At 44.4% G+C, this 12773-nt stretch overlaps 1 long non-coding RNA gene and 1 pseudogene across 4 annotated transcripts; one reads left to right on the top strand and one right to left on the bottom strand.

The window, feature by feature from the left end:
- The first annotated feature begins 6 nt into the window (after positions 1-6).
- LOC119294925 lies at positions 7-5505 on the top strand. 4 transcript variants are annotated; one of them, XR_005143598.1, is made up of 9 exons: positions 7-345; positions 861-933; positions 1153-1247; positions 1892-1977; positions 2179-2287; positions 3739-3812; positions 4427-4506; positions 4597-4866; positions 4955-5505. It is a non-coding gene; the product is annotated as an uncharacterized LOC119294925 (long non-coding RNA). The 4 variants fall into 4 exon arrangements; XR_005143597.1 differs by having other exon boundaries at positions 4277-4506; XR_005143599.1 differs by having other exon boundaries at positions 7-341; positions 3739-4506.
- A 3120-nt stretch (positions 5506-8625) lies between these two features.
- On the bottom strand, positions 8626-9864 carry LOC119294924 (annotated as a pseudogene).
- Between the last annotated feature and the right edge of the window lie 2909 nt (positions 9865-12773).

Raw genomic sequence — 12773 nt, 5'->3', positions numbered from 1 at the left:
GCGCCCCTCGCTCCTCCCTCCCTCGTCCTCACCCGCCGCCGCTCCCTCCAACCACCTCCTCCTCCTTCCGATGGGTCGCCGGATCCGTCGGCCACCCCATGGACTTCGCCTGGAAAACGCGGGCTGGGAGAGAGAGCGCGGGCGGGCGGTAGAGGAGGGTGGCGGGCGCCGACGTCGCAGTCGAGGGGGAGCAGGGCCAGTCGGCCGGAGCTGGAGGCCGGCGCTGGAGGAAGGAGCGGCGAGGAGAGAGACGCCGGCCATCGGGGACCTCCTAGCCCTCTTCTCCTTGTCGCCATGGCAGGTGGAGCTCGAGCCATCGGTCAGCCTCCCCCTCCCCATGCGTAGGTACCCCCTGCTCCCCTCCTCCTTCCCTTGATTTATCTCTCTCTCCCCCACCCTATCTTCCCCCTTCCGTGTTGCCATGGCCCGTCGCTCCTTCGACCCCGGATCCCGGTGATGCTATCTCCTGTGCGCCGCCTCAATCCACCGCCCTCCCCCGCAGGCTCTTCCGCGCTGGCTTCCACGAGCTGGGTTGTTGCCTCCTCCCCTCCCGTGCACTATCTCAACTTTTCTCCACAAAAATGATGAAAGGCAGCGGCTCAATGCCTCCTTGGAACTCCACCCTGTTTAACTTCTTCCTCCTGATTCCTTCCACTCTAAATTAATTTAGGGTCTGGGTGTGTAGATTTATGGTGGGTGTGACGGATCTTGGGGAGGTGAGGAGGACAGAGGTGGGAGAAGGACTGCGAGTCTGGAGAATCTAGGCTGCACATATAAATCCTCTCCATCTTCCTCTCCCCTTTGACCCCTCCCCCCCAGTTCTCCAGTAATCTGATTTTGATTTCTTCTGTTTTCGTAAGAACAATGTGTGCAGATCTGTAAAAGAAGAGAAGAGGAAGAATCCCAAGGAAGAGTTTGGTGAAGAAGAATAAGGTGAATTCACCTCTGTCTCAAGCAAAGTCACATTTGTTCCTGCAATTTGATGTTATGGTTTATTTTATCCTTGTTTAGATTTGTTTACATGAATGCCAACTACTTTATTTTACTTATATTCCAGTGACTTTTCTCATTTGTTTTTTGTTCGTGATCTGCTCTGCTTGTTTTGGCTCCTTTTAATTGATGCATTATTTTTGTCTATTAATGTGTACCCAGGTGACTATGTGAGTTGCATTGACAGAATCCATGTATTAAGCTGGGGCATTTTTGGCAGCTGCAGCAACCTGACAATTCATTTGTTCTCATACAAGGTAATTTACTTCCCCCTTTATGTATCATGGATGGATATATGTGCTGGTTGGTTGTCATTACTGAAGCAAGAATTGTTGATGATGACTACCTTCGAGCAGGTTTTTATTGTTTTTTCTTTCTCCATTTTTTGTATGATGTATGGATGTTGTAGGATAAATGTGAATTAACAATACAACAGCTTCCAGAAGTATTTTGCAACTTCAGAAATCCAGAATTATGGTTCTGATGTTAATGACCAGGATGATGCGATAGCCTCTTTTGATTCGTATCTATTTTTTCGATGCTTGAAAGATATACTTGCATCACTTGACTGGAATAATCTAACTTGCGTTTCTCTTTTTTTTCATTTCCAGAGAATAATCTAACTTGCGTTTCTTTTTTTTTTTCATTTCCAGAGTACTTTGCTACTAGCATAATTGTGGTCCATTTTCTACTCTACTTTTCCTTGATCTATATACATGATTGTCAATTTCCAACTTCTTAGTTACAGAAAAAACAAACAAAATTCAGTTTAGATTTGTCTGCTGTAGGCATTAAAAGATTCATCAGAGCCATCATTCTGAACATTGTTTAAAATGACACCCTATTGCCGTTGGTGCCAAGAACTTGTGATTTATGGCTTATGTCAATTCCATCTTTATAGATGCTTGTGAAGTACATGGGGAAGGCGTGCATGGTTGATGATTATGTTCTGGATTGGAGGCCGAAGCAAACTCCGTCAGGTTTCAGGTGCACGCCCTCTGTCTCTGTTTTCGTCTCTGTAGCTAAACTTGAGAATTGTACACTTTGGTATATAAAGTTAATCGCTGAGTTTACATGCAGTTATGAAAGTTAGAGCATATACATGCTTGATTTTACTTCCTTTAATACAGGGCATTCTATAATTACTAAGAACTGATTAGTTGAAGTGTGCCTCCCTATTTTGTCCAGATAATTACTTCAGGTTAGGCGGGAGAAATAAAAAGGGTAACCATAGATATATGGTGTAGCATCATGAGGTTCAGGTTCCTGCTGTTGATCAACCGTTGCTTCGGTCGAGGTGGGTTATGCTTGATTATGTTCTTTGTATTTTTGTTCATGGCCTACACTGGTGTTATCATCTATTCTGTTTCAAAAATTTCAATGGCTTAGTTTCATGTCCTAGTACCACTTGAAGTACAACTAAGTACCTTCTGACAGGGCAATAATGTATGTATTTACCTATGGTTATTTTTTCCTATAAGAAACATGATCATCTCACCTTGGTTTCCCCTTATCTGACTTGGGACAGTTTTATGTGAGATTTGTTTTGCATTTTCTGTGTGTGTGGATGCTTAAGCTTAAGCTTTTGTTATTTGGTTCAGTTAGAGATTAAAGAAGACTGAAATTGAGTCGTTGGTGTATATACTTGATATATATAAATGGTCAAAATAAGGAAGTGCTTTTATGAAAGTTAAATATGCAGTTGTCTTCCTGTTTGAATCTTCATTGGTGATTCCAAGTTTGTTGCTTTCCCCAAAAGTGGAGATTTGTAGTACCGACAGAACTTCAACCTATTCAGCATAGATCTTAAATTGACCAGACAATAGTATAATAATTTTTATTTACGGCCTTAGAATTGTATTGCCACAAAAAAAATCAGATTTGAAATCGCAAAAAAAGCAGGTTCTTATGCTCATAACAATCCAGGAGATGATTCTGTAGCTTAATGTTTGCTTAATCTTTTCCATCCTTAATTAGTTAAAGGTATTAATTTGGTGATAATTTAAGAATCTTCGGGTAGTAGAGATCATGTAGGTCATTTAGCTCCGCCCACCGGCCGCCGGAGATTAAAGAAGACTGAAATTGAGTCGATGGTGTATATACTTGATATATATAAATGGTCAAAATAAGGAAGTGCTTTTATGAAAGTTAAATATGCAGTTGTCTTCCTGTTTGAATCTTCATTGGTGATTCCAAGTTTGTTGCTTTCCCCAAAAGTGGAGATTTGTAGTACCGACAGAACTTCAACCTATTCAGCATAGATCTTAAATTGACCAGACAATAGTATAATAATTTTTATTTACGGCCTTAGAATTGTATTGCCACAGAAAAAATCAGATTTGAAATCGCAAAAAAAGCAGGTTCTTATGCTCATAACAATCCAGGAGACGATTCTGTAGCTTAATGTTTGCTTAATCTTTTCCATCCTTAATTAGTTAAAGGTATTAATTTGGTGATAATTTAAGAAACTTCGGGTAGTAGAGATCTTGTAGGTCATTTAGCTCCTCCCACCGGCCGCCGGCCAGAGGTGAGTTCTTTTATACCTGTATAGGAGAGGGGGGATGCTCATATCAGGGCTGCAAATTGGGAGCCTCTGATGTTATCACCATCCCGGTTCCGTTCTTCAGATACGCAGAATCGTTCTTGTTCATTGGTTGCTTGAGGGGAATGTTATTTTCTTGGAGAGACAGAGAGAAATCTCTACTGAATTAGGTGTTGAAGATGTTTTCTTGTGTATGTGTGTTTCAGTGCGAACCCGGATCAGTTGCTGCTCCAAACCAGACAATTTGGAGGATGAACGCGAGTCTCCCAGCGATGCCATGGTTAGCACTGTTCTTTCAGTTGTCTCTGTTTCAAACCATACAATTCATTTAGGCAAAATACTGGAGCCACTATCATTCATACTGTATTTGGCATGGTAGTGGACAGTCAGAACCTTACGGTCTTGCAACATCCTCAGAATAAATATTCTGCTCCAATCAGGTTCTATGTATATTCTGTTATCCACGGTTTATCTCAGAAACGAGGATTTCATATTACACAAGTGAAGAATCCTTGAGAAATGTTTATGGCAAATGTCAACCGTAAGTCCGCACAAGACATAAGTGATCCCCAAATGGTGAACAGTGCCATTCTACAAAATAAAATGTCTGCAGAACAAAAAGGACCCTGAACAATTTCTGGAATTTTTGTGTTCCTTTATTTGTTACTCCTCTGCACTACATCAATTTTTCCAGGCTCGTTTTGCTTTCAAGTCTGATGCGCGTGTTTTTTCTCATATATATAGGAAGAAGAAAGTATTCGCTCCAGACGTAGATGTCTAGCTTGCCTGTGTGCTGTAACATTAATCAGTGCATCGGGCCCAAAGTTTTCTATCATTGGAACCTTGATGATTTATCTCATTTGAACATAATCTAACCCCTCTGATTTTTTTCAGTACATAATTGTACACCTTCTATGCCCCGCTTAATTGTGTGTTCATTTTGTTAATCAAGAAGCATCTGATTTTATGGCTGGGTATGTTGAAAATATATAAAACCTTTCTTCTTTTGGATAATTTGTTTCCTTTGACCAATCTTTGTTACTTGCCTACACATCTGTGCATAGCGTGGTGCTCCAGCGCGACCGCTTCGTGTGTTGCCTCGAGTCGCATGGCCACCATGCCCGCGCCGAGGCGAAGGCCGCTGCCACTCTCAACGCCCTCTGCTGCGTGCTCTCGCCGGCGGCGTTTGCAAAGCCTTGTCGTGGCGCTGCAAGTGTTGCCCCCCTCCTCCCCAAGGGCAAGGTGAAGGAAGGTGCATGTGTGGTTCTTCAGCAGCTCGCAGCGAGGATTGCTGTGTCCAACCTACAGAAGTATGCCAAGAAGTTCTCGGAGATGTAAGCCACGACACATTTTTCTGCCATGATTTCCTTCGGTTGGATTTCGTGGATTTAGGTGTTGAAAAATTATGGGTTGTGGATGCAGGATTAAGGACATGTCCCCGCACTACAACGAGAGATCTGAGCTGTTTGGAAGTTAGTTTAGGTTTTTGTTGTGGATTCACAGCTTCTCACATGTATGATCCTCTTAGACCTTTAGATTTCCAAAGAAACTAAATGAAGATATGGTGGTATGGTCTCAATAGTACAACTTAAAGCCTTCCATGTTTTATATTTTCTTTAAAATTTGCTCTTGAAGAATTATGTATCTATGTTAGATCCGGTGAGAAAAGGCGGCTTTCAAGTAGAGGTTGCTGCAGTGTTGGGCACATTTGGTTTTCGACTTAAGTGTCTAAATATTCTCACAATACTTGGCTCCCTTTCGGCCTTTGCGCCATTGGCGCAACGAGTCATCTAGTGACTATAACAAAGAAAAGAAAGCCTAGTATGGCCCAGTTTGTACTAAGAATAAAAACATTTTTTATCTGTGAAAAAGAAAGCTCAGGTTTTGCCATATTATGAAAAAAAAACTGCCATTAAAAGAAGAAAACTGAGAACTAAAAAATCCCAGTGATGCAAACCGGAAATTGCCATCTGTCTTTAACCAAGCGAAAATGCTATGATAAAAATGATATTTGTTTACAAAAAAATAAAACAAACATGAAAATGCCTAAAACCTACAATGTGTACAAAAATAGAAAAATAACAAAATACATATGCAGTAAGTATTTTTTCATGTAATATACAGGACTAATTTCCCATCTAATATAATACCAAAAAATCATACATGAATAAGAATGCAACAATGCGATTCCTTAGTTAAAAATTGTATGCTTTCTCGCATCGTCCTAAGAAAAGAATCTTGCCGCGAGCATTAAACTAAATTTATCGTGGGACATCTAGTGAACTTGCCATGGTAAAAAACTAGTTGACATCTTCTTGAAAAAAAGAAACTTGCTTGCCTCCGTTTTGAAAAAAAAAAGAAACTTGCCATGGGCATTAAACTGAATTTATCATGGGACATCTAGTGAATTTGCCATGAAAAAATCAGTTTAAAATTGCCATGAAAAAATGTCGACATTGTCTTGAAAAAAGGAACTCGCCATGGGCATTAAACTGAATTTTCAGTGGGACATCTAGTGAATTTTGCATGGCAAAATCACTTTAAAAAATTGCCATGGTAAAAAACAAATTTGACATCATCTTCAAAAAGGGAAACTTGCCATAGGCATTAAACTGAATTTGCCGTCGGACATCTAGTGAATTTGTTGTGGTAAAAAATAATAACATCATCTTGAAAAAGAAACTTGCCATGGGAATTAAACTGAATTTGCCGTGGGACATATGGTGAATTTGCCATGACAAAATCACTTTAAAATTGCCATGGTAAAAAAAAGTTGACATCGTCTTGAGAAAAAGAAACTTGCCATGAGCATTAAATTGAATTTGCCGGGGGACATCTAGTGAATTTCCCATGGCAAATTCACTTTAGAAAATTGCCATGGTAAAAGAAAAGTTGACATCGTCTAGAAAAAAGAAACTTGCCATAGGCATTAAACTGAATTTGTCGTGGGACATCTAGTGAATTTTCCATGGCAAAATCACTTTAAAAATTGCCATGCTAAAAAAAAAGTTGTCATCGTCTTGAAAAAAGAAACTTGCCATGGGCATTAAACTGAATTTGCCGTCAGACATCTACTAAATTTTCCGTGGCAAAATCACTTTAAACATTGCCATGCTAAAACATGCCATGATCTACGAACTAAATTTGCCATGGCCAATTTAGGACACAAAATAATCCGTCTTGTCCTAAAAAACTTGCCATGCTATCTAGAAAAAAGTGTGACTTTCCTAGAAGAATGCTTGTAAATACGCATGTATAGTGGCCATGAAAAAAAAACTCAAATTAAGTTTCCCATGTCAATACATCTTAAGTTTGCAAATAATGGCAGAAAAACAACACATCTTAAAGTTTTGCATGACAAACCTGATCTTGAGCTACCCATGGGACGACATGTTAAAGAATTGACATGGCAATATCACATTATAGACAAATTAAAAGCAATGGACAGCCGTTCCAGGGAAGAAAACAACTAATTCCCATATAAATGTTTAGATCAGAGGAAAAACCCCATAAAAAACACCATGAACAAAACAACTACTTCCCATATACACAGTGAATCTGCGATGCATCTACTCCACCAACAAAGTGTGACCAAACTAAAAAATCCATCTCATCTCTGCCTCAATTTTCAGCCATGGACTTAAATTGCCATCCTTCATTGAAAACTACATTTGCCTTGGCAAAAAGTGGAGACATGCCATTTTTTTCAATTGTCATGTGATCATGGCAATTAAAATTTGCCATTGTGTTGGGTAAAAGCATGGTAATACTTTGCCATGAGATATAGGAGGAACCTCCAAGCACTTGCCATGTGACAGCTACAAATAGAAACAAGACTCTGTAGAATTTCCATGATGAAAGAACACATTTGTTGAGAAAACTGCCATGGGCTTGAACAAAATTTTACTAAAATTTGCCATTGCCCCATTTACTATCACATATCATCTACAGCAAAAAGAAAGAAAACAGGCCTACTGCCCACATCTAAATTGGACAGAATTTTTTGCCATAGCAAGTATATATAAACATCATGGCAAAAATTGCAGTAATTTTGAAAAAGGGATCTCACAGTGTTAACAACATGGGAAAAAACCAAACAAAAGGGCATGTCACAAGCTGTGAATGTTCTTAACATTTAGAAAAAATTAAACAAAAAGGGAATCTAGAATCAATGCCAACGCTTGCATTAAATCTGTAGAATACATAAACCGTAAGTGTTGTGAATCATTGACATGATTTTTAGAGACAACAAATAGTATGTTGATAATTTCAGGCGTTCATGCTTCAATTGTTGGTAAAATTCAGGCATTCAGGCACGGGATGAATTGTGAAGCATTGACAACGAATGAAATTGGGAATGAAGCATTGCTCACCTTGAAAACGCTTTCCTAATTGATGTGGCGGAAGTCACGGGTCATGGCGGTCGCTGCGAGGAACAAGCTGTGGGCACAGCGGCGACACATCCGGCTTGCTCGTCTTGCTGGTAATGTTGTAGACTAGGAACGTGACCGAGGGCATGGTCTGCGGCTGTGGCCGCTGGCACCACAACGCCGACGGTCAACGCGCCCTAGTGCAGATGCTGCCCGCAGCGCGCGGAGCAGAGCTGTCCTGGCCGCCAGGCGTGGAGAGTCTGGCGCCGAGCCGAGCATTGGCGTGAGCCATCCCTGGCCGCATGGCATGTAGATGAGGAAGAAGGAGGAGAAGCAAAGAGAAGAGCGCAATGGATTCACCGGCGAGCGGTCGCAGCGCTCCGGCGTACGGCGACGCGGGGACGACCAGATCATGGCGAGAGGAAGGCGTCGGCTGCTGCCTGGGTTGAGGCGAACCGACGGGAGCTCGGGCGTGGTTGCAAGCATCAGGGACGCTTGGTGTGGCGGCGGTGCACGACGAGCAGCTCGCCACCTCGTATGGGCGTGGTTGCAGGCATCAGGGAGAAGAAAGGACTGTAGGAGGAGAAAAGGATAGAGACAGAGGAGTGGGGCGGCGTTCGGGACGGCTGTCTTTCATGCCGAACGAGCTTCTTTGCCGACGTGGCGATTTTTGGTGCTCCAGGATTCGTGCGAAAAATCAAACAGTAGAGAAGGCGTTCGGACTGAGAATCTTAAAAACGGTACGTTCGGAGCTTATTGATTCCGTTGTTTATTTACTACTAGTGCACAAATTAAAGCAAGGAATCCAGGCTCGCACGAACAGAAGCGCAAGCGGACTCCTCGTGCTGCTGAAACTGAAAGCGTATACTGGAAGTAGACGGGCAGATGATCACCCACCCACGGGAGGGAGGTCTCTTCTCTTGAATGGGATCATCACCAGCACGGCACGGCACACACCCGCGCGGAGTGCATAAACATCTAGTACTGCGCACGTAGCTTAAACTCGGTAGGCATATGCTTGCAGACCCTCTGCACCGCCGGTCTCGCCATGAGCATCTCCCACCAGGCCTTCACCTTGGGGTACTCATCAAACACCTTGGCGTACGGGGTGGTCATGAAGTAGAAGGTGAATGGGATGTGGTTCAGATCGGCGAAGCTGATGGAGTCCCCGGCCAAGTACCTGCTCTTCTCCAGCCGGGCCTCGTAGATCCCCAGCACACCCCTCAGCCGCTCCAGGCTCTCGTCCACGACGGTCTGGTTCGGCGCCGCGCCACCGCCAGGGATGATGAAGGGAATGATGATGCACTCGAACACCACGGGCGAGATGGCCGGGTAGTACTGCTGGGCCTCCACCTCCGTCCACACGTCCACCATTGCTAATTCTTCGATTCCGCTGTTTTCTCCGAGGAGGTCCAGGCCGGCTGTCCCCCCATACTTGCGGAGGATGTACTTCGCGATGGCGCGCGACTCTGCACTCACTCATCGATTTGTTAGATTAGAGAAACCAACCAATGGATTTTTAACATGATACTCCTAGACAGGAATGATTCGTGTGTACTGATGTGTTAGAAGGCTCACCGAACAGGACGAGATCGCCATCTTGGAACCCAGGCATCTTCGCAAACGGCTGCAAGTAGCATCTCTGTCAGAAATCATCACCTGAACCTGATACAGTGACCCATCGACGAATTGCCGTCTGCTTACGTTTAGCTGGACGTGTTGGGGCCTCTTGTGCTCGCCGGCGACGAAGTCGACGGGCACGAGCTCGTACTCGGCGCCCACTCCTCCAGGAAGAGCAGCACCCGTGCGACGTTTGTCAACACCGGGTGCCCGAACACCTTCACCGGAGACATGTTTGTCCGTGAACTTCACGTTATGGATGCTCTACAGGCAGGAGAGGGCAGATACTGGAGCAAGACTCTGCTCTGCTCTGTAGCGTGTGTGTGTGTGTGTGTGTGTGGGAGGAGGCCTTGGATGTTGATCTCCATTTATACACAGAGCAGGGTCTCCTTTTGCTTATCTTGTAAGACCTGGTGATTTCTATTAGTGGAAATCTTCTTTCAAAAGAATTACTAGAAATCGGAGAGAAAAGCTCTCTTTTATCGGGAAAAAACACAGAGCAAGGAGCACCACACCCGCGTGGCCCAAGGAAATAACAAGGCTACATCGACTTTTTAGCTAGTGTCTAGATCTGCTTTATTTCATTTCTGCCAAAAAAATATATATGAAATAATGACTGCCAAATGAGCTCTTAAATCATTTAAACCGGGTAAGTACTGTAACCATCTTTGTTAGTTTATCGCATACTCCCTCTTAAATTATCCAACGGGAGAGATCACGAGCACTTTGAAAAGATGTTCCGGATTTTTTGGGATAAGCACATGTATACTGTTATGACAAGTCTATACTCCTAGACATATTCCTTGTTCTAGAAATTGTGGATCGCTGATGGCAGCGATGACAACAAAGGCAGCCTGACTTTTCTTGCCATCCCATCCTTGGATACATGCCGGGCGGCTGCAGCCGTGGCGGACTGGCGGGGACACGGCGAAAGCGAGGAGAGGCGGCAGCAGCTTCTGGTCCAGCATCAACCACGACGACAATAGCTGAAGGAAAATATAGAAGGTCTCATCTGCACTTCATGTGGTCACGGTGCATCTTCGTGTAACATCGCCGCCGGCGGCTATGACCGGCTACGATATACGACGACAACAAGATGACTTCATATGGCAACCCTTGCGGTCTTGCCTGACCGGAGACGACGACACTTGAGGTTCATCATCCCATCCTTTATTTTCTTTCAGGGGTTTCACCATCTCATCGTTGAGGTATATTCTCACGCATGCATTACTTTTATGCATGTAGTTCCTCGTACTAATTTATCTTCCATTGTTCATTAATTTTTTTTATCTTCCACTGACTATGGCGTATGGCAGTGTAATCTATGCACACCCCGGTGACCAAGATCCATGGACACCTGGGCCCGTGCTAGCTGGTATGTCATCCGCATATCTATCGGTGCCAGCACCACGTACCCACGATCGGCTACACCTATCCGATTTTTTGTCCAAAAGGACCCCCTAGCCAACAGAATTGTCAAAAAAGACCACATGTCAAAAACATTGTCAAAAAGGACCTCCTCGCTAGTGGCGGCAGGCGACACGTGGCGCCTGCCGCCACGCCAGGAGGCGGCGGGCCCTGCCACCACCGCAGGAGGCGGCCGCGCGGGATATAGCCGTCTGTGCACAGTGCGCCGAGCCGGGACGGAACGGCCAGGCCTGGTGGGCCACGCCGCCACCCAGCGAGGCGGCCTCTGTTGCCGCTGTCGCTCGCGGGCCGACAGGCCGTGCTGCAGTGGCGACGTGACTGCGGGCCAGGCGGACAGCTGCTGAGGCGGCCTCTCTGCCACAGCGGACAAGGGGACACTGATGGCGCTGATTCCCGTGTGCGACAGCGACGCTGACGGCGGTGATTGCCACGCGCGGGAAAATGCACGCTGGTGCCCTGTTACTTACAACCGTCATATATACTTATTTGTGCTAACTCGTTTCATCAAAAGAATGTTATATACTCACGGTTGTAAGTAACAGTATATACTCCAAATTTTAGTACAACAGCGTATACTTCAAACTAGTATCATGTGTACTACTTCCAATGGTTCAAGGATGGAAAACAAATGAGGTCCGCTATTCCAAGCAGTCCAACAAGTTTGAAGGACGAATAGTTGTTCCTAACTTCTAGGGTGTAGCTAACGCGTCCAAAAAAGGTTGTTAGATTTTTTTGACAAATTGGCTGAGTTGTTGTTGTTGTGTGTGCGCGCCGCGAGTGCGTGCATGTGTGTGTGCGCGCGCGTGGTCAGTTAGGGGTACAAACAATTTCTCACCTTTCATAGATAGTATAGGAACAATGGTTCAATCGCAGAGCTACCAAAATGGAAATGAGAGAAGTGGCTTTGTATCAAAGAACTCCAAAAGCTTAGGTATGGCAAGTGGCATGCAAATGGAACAATCGGAAACCAAGATATTGTAGTTGCAAGTAAATATCCACGATGATTACAAAATGTAACGCCCTCGATGCGGCTATATCTCCGACGTGTCAAAGCACGACTTAGAGGCATAACCGCATTGAAAGCAATGTCGCAAGTGAGGTAATCTTCGCACAACCCATGTAATACATAAGGGAAAAGATACATAGTTGGCTTACAGTCGCCACTTCACACAATACATAAATAAACATCCATCATCCAGATTACACTCAAGGTCCGACTACGGAACCAAAATAAAAGAAGACTACCCCAAATGCTACACAGATCCCCGATCGTCCCGACTGGGCACCTCTACTGATCATCTGGAAACGATACATAGTAACGACCAAGAGCCTCATCAAATTCCCACTTCAGCTCAGTTGCGCCGTCTGCGCTGGTATCATCGGTACCTGCATCTGTTTTGGTAGAATCTGTGAGTCACGAGGACTCAGCAATCTCACACCCGCGAGATCAAGACTATTTAAGCTCATAGGTAGGAAAGGTGTAATATGGTGGAGCTGCGGCAAGCACTAAGCATATATGGTGGCTAACATACGCAAATGAGAGCGAGAAGAGAAGCAACGCGCCGGTTGAGGAGCTAGAAGCGATCAAGAAGTGATCCTGAAACTACTTACGTCAAGCATAACACAAACCGTGTTCACTTCCCGGACTCTGCCGAGAAGAGACCATCACGGCTACACACTCGGTTGATGCATTTTAAAGAGGTCAAGTGTTAAGTTATCTACAACCGGACATTAACAAATTCCCATCTGCCTCATAACCGCGGGCACGGCTTTCGAAAGATTAAATACCCTACAGGGGTGTCCCAACTCAGCCCATCACAAGC

The sequence above is a fragment of the Triticum dicoccoides genome, chromosome 4B (genome assembly GCF_002162155.2).
Source record: "Triticum dicoccoides isolate Atlit2015 ecotype Zavitan chromosome 4B, WEW_v2.0, whole genome shotgun sequence".
Taxonomy (NCBI): Eukaryota; Viridiplantae; Streptophyta; class Magnoliopsida; order Poales; family Poaceae; genus Triticum; species Triticum dicoccoides.
The sequence above is the reverse complement of the archived record's forward strand: the minus strand, read 5'-3'. Positions and strand labels throughout refer to the sequence as shown.